Source organism: Takifugu flavidus, chromosome 2 (genome assembly GCF_003711565.1).
Source record: "Takifugu flavidus isolate HTHZ2018 chromosome 2, ASM371156v2, whole genome shotgun sequence".
NCBI lineage: Eukaryota > Metazoa > Chordata > Actinopteri > Tetraodontiformes > Tetraodontidae > Takifugu > Takifugu flavidus.
The window spans coordinates 12,771,664-12,781,952 of record NC_079521.1 but is presented as its reverse complement, the minus strand read 5'-3'; positions in this window follow the sequence as shown (position 1 = coordinate 12,781,952).

The window sequence follows — 10,289 nt, the reverse complement described above, 5'->3', positions numbered from 1 at the left end:
CACACACACTCTCTCTCACACACCCCTACACATCACCCACAAGTATATTGAGTCCTGTTCATCCATATTCAGTATTACAATGAGAATATTCTCCTCCGCATTCTTCTTGAAGTGGATCTGAAATGATCTCTTAAAAGTAAAGACCTCTGCGGAGAATGTCGACACTGAAGTCCAAACTAAGGGGAGGAAACGGAACGATCGCAAACTGAACAGAGAGGAAAAGAGAAGTGGCAGCGAGGGAAACATATTTACTGACATCCATGGGCTGTCAGCGCTCTGATTAATGGTGGTTGGAATCCCTGCCTGGTGAAAAGGTGTTGTTGGGGTGTAGAAAAAGCCCAGCCGCTGACCTAGAACTAATAGCATTCGACTTGAACAAGCTGTCCGACCTGGCAGAGAACAGGTTCTGCTGCTGCTGCTGCTGCTGCTGCTGCTGCTCTGAAGAGACAAGGAAATATGAAAAGTTAGAGTTTGGAAAAAAGCAAAGACAATTTACCTGCTGTAAACTTTGAACAACAAAGTGGAACACAAACTCCAGATAATGTACCTTCACTGGTTGACTCCAGTGGTCCCAGTAGGTTGAATAGCTTAACTAATCATTAACTGGCAATTATATATTTGCAAGTGAGTCCCAATGCAGTCCACTGTAGTTAGCCTCCCTGTCCCACTACAACAGATCCTCTCTGTCCCAGTATAAACAGAATATTTATCCTCTGTCCCACTAAAACCAGTCTTTTTACCCTTTCTGTCTCATTGTAACCAGTCTATATATCCTTAGCAGTCCCAGTATAACCAGTCCATCACTGCCAGGCTCTCTGAAGTCACCAGTAGAATCAATAATGTGACAAATTAAACAACTCACCATTTAGGATCCAACACTATTTTACCAGGAATCATCGACCAACCAGCGTTGTAAAGGATTGTTTCTGAATAAATAACTAAAACTTTAAAATTACAAAAGCAAACAATAAAAAAAAAACTTGCTTCATGCACAGCTGGTCAACGTGCAGTGAAAACAGAAAACCCCAAAATAAGCCTCAGCTCACATTTCCTGGCAACACATCAATAAAAAGGTCTTGCATCAAGTAATCTGCCGCCCGGCTGCCAGGAACATCATCCTGCCAAGGTAATTTCTGCTGAGGGCCACATCCAGCCCAACAGCTGGGACATAATGAGGCTTTCAGGCTCTTGTTGTCCGCCCGTGTAGTGCCAGCGCCTGTCTGCTTCCACCACATGTTCCTTGTTTTCCCTCCAAACGTCGGTGCCAAAAGTGGGAGGATCCCCCGGACGGCGAGAAGCAGCTCGCTCCACAGTTGATTTGTGATTAGTCGGGTTCATTCCTTTGCTCGTGTCCCGTTTACAGGGCCCTGCCGCGTCGCTCGCTGCCATTTTAGGAGAAAATCAGTTTGACAGTCACCATCTGAATCACACATCTGAGTCCAGTCAGAAGCTCTCCGCTCTCAGGGTCCAAGTCTTCAAGAAAGAGACTAAAAAAAGGAAAATTTAGATTAAAAGGAAATGTACGTTCAAACTAGACCATAAAAACACAAGTTGCTGGTTTCTTTTCCTTATTTTTTAGGTTGCCGTTGCAGAAATACCTCAAATGTTCTTCAAGTAACAGTTTGTTTTAGGTGTTTTTCTCTCCTTTAATTGTTTTGCTTGACAGTGGGGGAGTATTTTTATTGTTTCAAACATGAGGAACGCAGGCCACGACGTTATTTTTATTTATTTATTTTCCGGTAAAAGAGAAAACCACCACGGGCTCTCCTGTCACTGATCAATGCACATGAGGATGTCCTAACATCTGGCAAGCTACTGGATATCGGCTTCTATGGCAACATTGCATCGCCATCATCCTCCCGTCATTAGCTTTCACCATTGCTCCAGGGTTCATAACGTCGTTAGTCTACGCAGAGACGCAGTAAAGAGATGTGACATGACGTTCAGCTCCTTTTACTTGGCCGTGCAGCGCGCTCGTCCTCCTACATCTGCACCGGAGGAGATGATCAGAGCCAAGGCCTGATGACAACAGGGCTCACATTTCCTGCACTAAATGCCATTTAATTTGGAAAATGGGTAAATAAACACACACACACACACACACACACACACACACACACACACACACACACACACACCAGCAGGAAGTGCTTCCCAGCCTAGGTGCAATTCTGGGTGCTTGTGGAAAATTAGAAGTAATGGATTTGCCGTTGAGCCAGTTGGCCCACACAGGCTCCTGTACCCTCCCAGTCACCCCCATGCAGCCAGATATTAATTCATAATGTGTTTCACATAAATTCAAACTTGCAGCGTGTCTGCGCAGATTTAATCGAATGTGCAGTCAAAATGATTAGCTGCAATGACAGAAATTATGTAGTTGTAATTACAAACAGATGGAAGTCTTTATCTGCACTTAAGGCGACTGTGTGCATGGGAAATGCAGTGTGAACAGGAATAATTAAGAAGTTGGAGCCCCCCCCAACCCTCCAATTATTTAAGTTCAGCTTAAATAATAACCAGAGGGTGATGTCATTTTGTTTTAAATTAGCTGTGCGGTGACTTTGACCTTCAAGCATCAAGGTTGAGCGGATACAGAGATTCAACAGAGACAAAACCCATTCAAAAAGAAATATATATACATTCAAAAGAGGTGAAATATGCATGCAAAAGAAATCTGTGCATTTATATCAGGAATCTGAGCGAATTTGATGCATCATGAAATGATCAAACAACTAAGTATGTTAATTGACAAAATCATTTCATCCCAACATTCCCAAAAGAAATTAACTCCATTTTTAAACAAACCAACGGGTTTATATTTTACATAATGTGTTTCTTCTTCTTCATATATTATTAAATTATTATTACTAATACTGTCATACATACTGTCTGTATACCCCAATAATGAATAAATCAATACATAAATAGATTGGTAAATAAATAAATATGGTCTTAATTAAAATTCATTAAATAACATTCACCATCATCCTCTCTGACACTGACTCATATAGATAAATGAAACTATGTAACAAAATTATTTCTACCTAATATGATTCACATATTTTGATGGTGAAATAATGTTAAGTATTAATGTTATTATTTGTTAATAATTAATCAGTTACTGTATAAAGTGTGTCGTGACATTCAAGACCTCTAGAGGCCGCTATCGGGCTTTAAACGTTTATAGTTTACCTAATGAGAGAATTATCACGTTTTCATTAAAACAGGCGGCCGTCTTCTTTAAACTTTAACTGTGTCACACAGCAACAGAAATATGGTAATTTGATCTAAATTCTTGGTTGTGTGGTTGTGCATCTGTCAGCGCCTGCTTGTTAAGGTGGGATGAGCGGTCTTCTCTTCCCTCCTCAGAGGTCACCGCACGCTGCTGTGGCATGAAGCTGCTCCACCCTTCCTGCCTCCATCGGATGTGTCACACTGACCGATGTCGCCCGCTGAAGTTGTCCAAAATGGCTGCAGTGGTAAAACTCTGTCTTCAGGTCGCCATTACCAAACAGCTGGTCTCGCCCTCCCCACCCCATCTGATTCAGCAAACCTGCAAGCACGCGCGTGCGTTATTAATGCTGCTGCATTTAATGCATGACATTTTTGCTGAAAGGAAAAAAATAAGTTAAAAAAACCAAAACAGCTCCTCCTCCCTTCCTCCCCCATGCTTCCCCCATTGATTTTGGTGATACTTTCACGCGAATCTGCGCCAGAAGTGTCACTTAGATAAATCACTGTTAGGCCAAGCTGGCGTAGCTCCACGCTGGTGACAGAAGGAAGAATTCCACACGGATCAAATAAATACAGATGTGAAGTAATTAGTTGTATTCCCAAGGAGCCCTACTGCGGGCATGTTAAAGATGCTCGGGATCAGCTGCCTTCACCACGAGCAGCTTTTATCAATTTAAACAGGAAGAGGAACTACATGGGCCATGACCCATGTGGGATTTCATGAGTCAACAATGTGCAGGCGTAAAAATTAGACAAGGTGAGGAGTCTACCGGGCTCAAACAGGAGCTGAGCTGTGTGATTAGCATCAAACTGGCCCCTCGGAGGCAGTCGCCGCTGTATAAAAACATGACAATTATCAGTGCAACTGAGCATGTTCAGCAGATAAACACTGCGTTCCTGCTCCAACCTTCAGATGTATACAGCTGCTACCATAATACTGTCATTACCATGAATGCCACTTCCACGTAAGATTGAAACCTACCTTTTCTGCCCTCGCAATTACAGGCTCCTTCAGGAGGGGACGTATTTATGTGCAGCAGTTAGCAATGCATTGATTTAATATGTTTCTAATCAGGACATACAGCTCAGGGGCCTAAAATGTTAATTTTTCCCCCCGCTGCTTACGAAGTGGCCTTTGATTTTCTGTCATGGCAGTAATTACACTGTTTTGCCACTAGATAGACGGAGAGCTTTGTCTTGTCTAATTATGAGGTAATCATTGCTGTAGTGCCAGCGTGCCGTTCTCACCTTTTGTCAATTTTATTTTATTTTACAGCTTGTGTCTGATACCTTTCTTATTCACACTGCAGGCGTGTGTGTGTGTGCGTGTGTGTGTGTGTGTGCAGCAGTGATTGTAATTGTTGTGGTATGGGTGCTGTTAATTACTGGAATAAACCACTGAATCATGGCCAGGGCCCTTTGTGGCTGCAGAATGGTGGGCAGGAGAAGAGAGACAGAGGGCTGGGAAATTGTTTCCACCATCTGGGACCAGGGCAGAGAGAAGGGGAAGCTGAAAAGAGATAGAGGGAGAAGCGGCAGGCGAGAAGGCCCGATTGGTGGCCAGAGCCTAAGGGTCTGGGGGTCCATATGGAAGGCAACACTTTGCCTTGCGCTTTATTGCACACCTTGCTGTTTTAATCAATGGCAAGCCTGTTCACAGAGCCTGGAGCAGCGGCGCTTGTTTTTCATTGTCTCAATGCTACCTCCATTTTTCCTGCTCCACTACACCCTGACATTTCTCACCAAATCTCCAAAGAGCTGTACCCCACTTTCCAGCCTCCGTAGAAGCCAGGAGATAAGCCCCGCTGCAGCGATAAAAGAAAGCTTTAGCATGGAGCTAAATGCTTCCGTTTACTAATGATAATTTGATATCCTATTGGCTCCTTCCTGCGCTGTCCTTATTTCCCAGCAACGCGTGTGACAGCACGGATGCCTGCTGCGTTTGGAGTCGTTTCTTAAAATGGAGGACGCCATTCCATCTGAGGGGGATTCGGCGACAAAAGCCGTGTTAGCGTCGAGAGGCCGCGTGTGAGCAAATAACACTAAAAAAGTGGCAGATAGAGCCAGCAGTGGTCCAACTGCCTTGTAACCCCACCCTGGTTCAGGCAGTTCTGGTAATCACCCCCCTCGGTTTGAGCATTATGTGGAGGACTGAGGAACACTGCCCCAGCTATGTGGGAGGCTGACATTTGATTTTTATGACAAGACTCGTGCAAGGACGTTGATATTTCATTAAATTAAACCCATTTTGTTAAGAACACACAGAGCAGCTGCAGCTACCTGTTTGAAATGGAGGCCTGCTGTTTTTACTAGCATCCGTGACGAGGAGGGGATGAGCTGCATGTCTCTGATCTGATGATACATGTAATAACAATAATAATTCCATTTAAAACATATTCTCTACAAACAGAGACTCCGGTCATTCAAGAGCAGGTTTGCCATTTCTATGAATAAATTTGATCCTGAGCTTATAAATTAAAGGAGCTCTATGTACTGGCACAAGGCTGGTACTGCAAACACAGCGTAGATATCGTAAACCTGGTGTCCACCTCCCCACGAGCAGGATTAGGTTTGCCCCGCTTAGCTGTGTCCGAGCCCTTGCCTGTCCAGGAGAAAACTGCTAACTTGGTTTGTCTTCAGCTTCTTCTCCGCTGTCAGCCGTCTCCATCTTTGGTCTCTGACTGTGTCAGGACGTATTTGGGAATCATAGCGAGGCTCAGTGGTAACTGGCAACCTGGATGCCGACTTCGTGGTTGGGTTGGTGGGGGGGGCACAACAGACCAAAACACAAAATGACAATGTCAGCATTATTTGTGGGCTGCCACTTTGCTTATGAAATGTGAAAATTCTGGATGAACGACTGTTGTCAGTCATGTTAACTTCAAATTAACACGATTCCTTATTGTCTGTTGACATATCAGGCTATTTTAGAATTACTTGAGCTTAATTGCCTTTTTAAATTTAATCAACGTAGAGAGGGCTCAAAATACAACCTTGAGGAACCCCCCTGTTTAATTTCTTCTTTATTTTTAACTGCTTGTACTAATCTTTGGACCTGTTGTTCAAAATGAGCAAGAATCCAAACAAAATCTGTAAACACCTTTAAAAGCATGAAGCTTCATATGAAATTGTTTTCTACAGTTGGCCTGAATCATCAAAAATAAATGTAATAATCATGAATGACTTTAACTGAAGAGTTATTCCTCTATTCTTTGTACATATGTTCCCTTATATAAGCTGCTTTGGGCCTTTTATCAGAATATCAAGTGGTGAACTAATGGGACGATGGGAGCGTGTTGTTGTGTCACCCCTGAGTCATCAAAGTGAGCACCCACACACTCACCCTTGAATTACAGCCTTTGCCATTTGCTGGCTTTGTGATTAAATTTAGCAAACTGCAGCCGATAGCCGAATTGTCCAGCCACTCTCAATTACCTTCCAGGGAGGGTACCTGAGAAAGCTTAACACGGCAATTAACAACTTAATTAAGTGCCACAGTCACTGTGGCACTTCTGGAGCTGTACAACAAGGGCCGTATTGATTGCAGGGGATTGCCAGTTGGTCCCCAATTGATTGCCTAATTGATTGGCTTGGATGGGCATTCCTCAATGACCTGAGGTAGGAGTTGACGTGCGGTGTGTGTTGTCTCAGAGGAAGCAGCCGTCAAGCCACTGTGTGACACACTGATAATGACCTGCCAGACCGGCGACATGGCCGCTCCCAATTCCCTCAAGTGTGACACGCATGTTCGGTGTCAATCACTCACTCACCATCTATATCTTTCACATATGGACACAAACACACAGACCAGAGGTCCCAAGACAATACTAAACATGTGCCTGCGTGTTTGGTACACGTGCGGCAGATTACTGCGCATACAGATACAGGGCTGGAGACGTTATTAGAGTTTCATACTCAAATCAGAGGTCTTTTATTTTTAAATGTATTATTCATTACTATAAAGGCTGGGGTGTGTTATTGTGGTTTAGCCCCAGTTTCTAAATCTGAATTAGGTTTTAAGGTACTCAGACATTAAAATGGGAAAGTGAGCACTATGCAAGACACGGATGCACCCAAAACAGACGCACACAAAACTACACACAGTGCTCCCCAGGGAGCAGTTAGGATGCAGGGCTGTATTTAGGGGGAGGCAAGTCATGGTGAGACGTCACATAAACTGTCATCTCTTATTGTGTCAGTGAAGTAATTCCCTTTTAAAGGTTTGACCCCTCACCCCAAGCAGCCCAGCTGATTGAGCGGCGCGTCGGAGGAGCTGTAAGGTGATAACAAATGACTCGGTTGTGTGGGGGGGGTTGCAACGCCACTTTCACCCTGGACCATTTACACCACTTCAGCAGGTAAGGACGTGTCCAAATCAATTACTAACAGCCGGCACGCTGCAGGTCAAGTGTTTGTTTTAGGATGAAAATTTAAAGTTTCTTTATATGTCTGTTGAACTCTCACTGTGGTGATCAAACTAAACTGTGTCCGAACATTAAACAACTCTCTTGAATTTTCCAGTTAAAATGTTCATTGAAACGAGTATAAAATTCGGACTTGGCAGTTTCTCATTTAAACACTAGGGGGCAGTATCACATATATGGATTTTCCGGGTAGCTCAGACGGTCTCTGTGTTGTTATATACATTCAGTCTGTATAGTGTGTGTGTGTGTGTGTGTGTGTGTGTGGTGTGTGTGTGTGTGTGTGTGTGTGTGTGTGTGTGTGTGTGTGTTTTGGACACGTCAGATTTCCTGACAGCCTCAGCTCTCCGTGCACCTACTATGGTTCTTAGGTGGTCAACGTATGACCTGTAATTACATTCCTACTTTACTCTCACTCTCTTGGTGGAGCAAGTTGGGCTCAGACACTTCAATTACCTCCCTTCAATACCTCCGTTGCGCACACACACAAACACACACACTGAAACATCATAATGATCGTACAAGTTATGGACCAACACTAGAAAGAGTAAACTCTCCCCATGCAGAGGTATTTCAAAAAGAAAATGAATGTAAAAAAAAATTAAAAAAAATTAATTAATAATCAAAAGAAAGCCTTTATGATTATATCCCTTCACTGATGGGCTTGTAAATCCTTGTACACCCTTGAATGTGCAGATGTTTTGTTAGTTAAACAAGGATAAACCTGACTGAAGAAACGTAACAAGGCCACTGGCAATGCCAGACGAGTGTTTCAAACAGCATGAATCCATTTGCATTTAAACTTGTAAAATAGAGACGCGCAAAAGATCCATCTACTGGGCCATATTTGAAGGCTGAGTCCAGGTCGCATATGTTTGCCCTTGTGTGGCTCCGTCACATTGTGGTGTAACGGAGCCTCAGCTGCTGGATTGTGGTTTTTAATGAAAATGTGGGGGGCCTCCACATCCAGGTAAGACCCTGGAGCTTGTATTTCCAGGCCTTTGTTATGTCCCACAATGGGGCAGCGTGGACACACGCAACACACGTGCAGATTTAACCAAATAATGATGCCTAAAGTAATGTCTGATAGCGTACACACGCATTTCCATGTGAAAAGGAAACTCTTCAACATCCAAGAACCTTATGTAGATGGTGGATATTCAACTCTAACATTGATTATAGCAACTTTCTGTATCGGATTATTGTAGTTAAATCTGTAAATACAAACAAGCTATTAGTTTTTAGACATAGATGTAAAATTCTATGGTGATCTTTTTATGTAAAATATAAAAATGAGTTAGTTTTTGGTATTCAGAATGCATTAAAAGTCAGGAATTTAATGACAATTGTGATGGTAACCAAAAAGTACTGACTTTCAGTCAGCCTCCTATAATCACTGATTAAATTTATTGTATTATGTTTAAATTTACAGTATTATTCAGGCATACTGCACATTTCATGCCTCAGCAATCACCCACATTTATTGTTACACTGCATTCCTTCAAATAGTTTTCAAAATCACAATATCGGGTTGAAATTGCCTCCTCAGCAGTTCTGCCGCCCCACACACAGCGACTGGACAACTGACTAAATGACCAGCAGAGGAAATCATTGGCGGTTTTAGCGATTGTGTGCTGGGTCTTACATTTTATGATTAATGATGCTCAAACCTGTACTCTTATTTCCGGCCAGCTGTTTATTGCACTGCTGGATGTAGAGAGAGTGCCTCAGTTCCACGGGCTCCACTGAAAGCACCAAAAATAACTTCTGTGACAAACCAAACTGCACTAATAGGTGCATTTTCCATCCTCTCCTCGGTATTTCAATACCATACAGATGACAGAATTCTTTCTCCTTCCCGTTTTTATCATTACTTTCACTGTCAGGTCAGGCTCATACGCCACGAGAGCGCTGACCACGACGGGTTCTTGTCGGCTGCATCGGTTACAGAAAGAGAAGGCCGCCCAAACGCTCACTAAGTCTTTTACCTCATTCCTCATCCATTATTGACACGCAGTTGTCATTAGAAAAGGCAGCCAGACTTTCCGTTGATGTGTTTGATGAATATTTCAGCCGACAAACGGGCCACCCGACACTCAGCACCACACCGGTGTACGGTTACAGAAGTTACACATGCATACACATGAGGCCGTGTACCTACATGTGTATGAGCTAAAATAAATGTTTACCTCACTCTTACATACATTAACCCTCATCATCTTCTGTCTTAACTACAGCAGCGGTTAAAAATATACAGTAAAAGGTCAATCAGCTGCAGCTTTAACACTCAGACTGAGTCCTAACTGAGAATACGTGCAGTGAAATATCGGAGTGGAGAACACAGAAGCCACTGCGCTTCAGCTGAAATGCCATTACCACTGAAGGTCAAAGGTCATAGGCACGTTCAGACTGTTCTAAGGTACTGTAAGCAGTTTTTTTTTAAAATGCCTTGGGGATGTTCTTGCTGCTCTGCCGCATCACCCTCTAGGATAAACCTATTCAGCGCCAAGGTCAAAGGTCACTGGCTGCCGCCTGCAGTCCTGGAACCACCAGATTACCAAAGTTGCAGAAACAATACAATCACATCCTGTATTCAATAATGTTGCTTCACCGGAGGAGGAAAGAAGAGCCAAC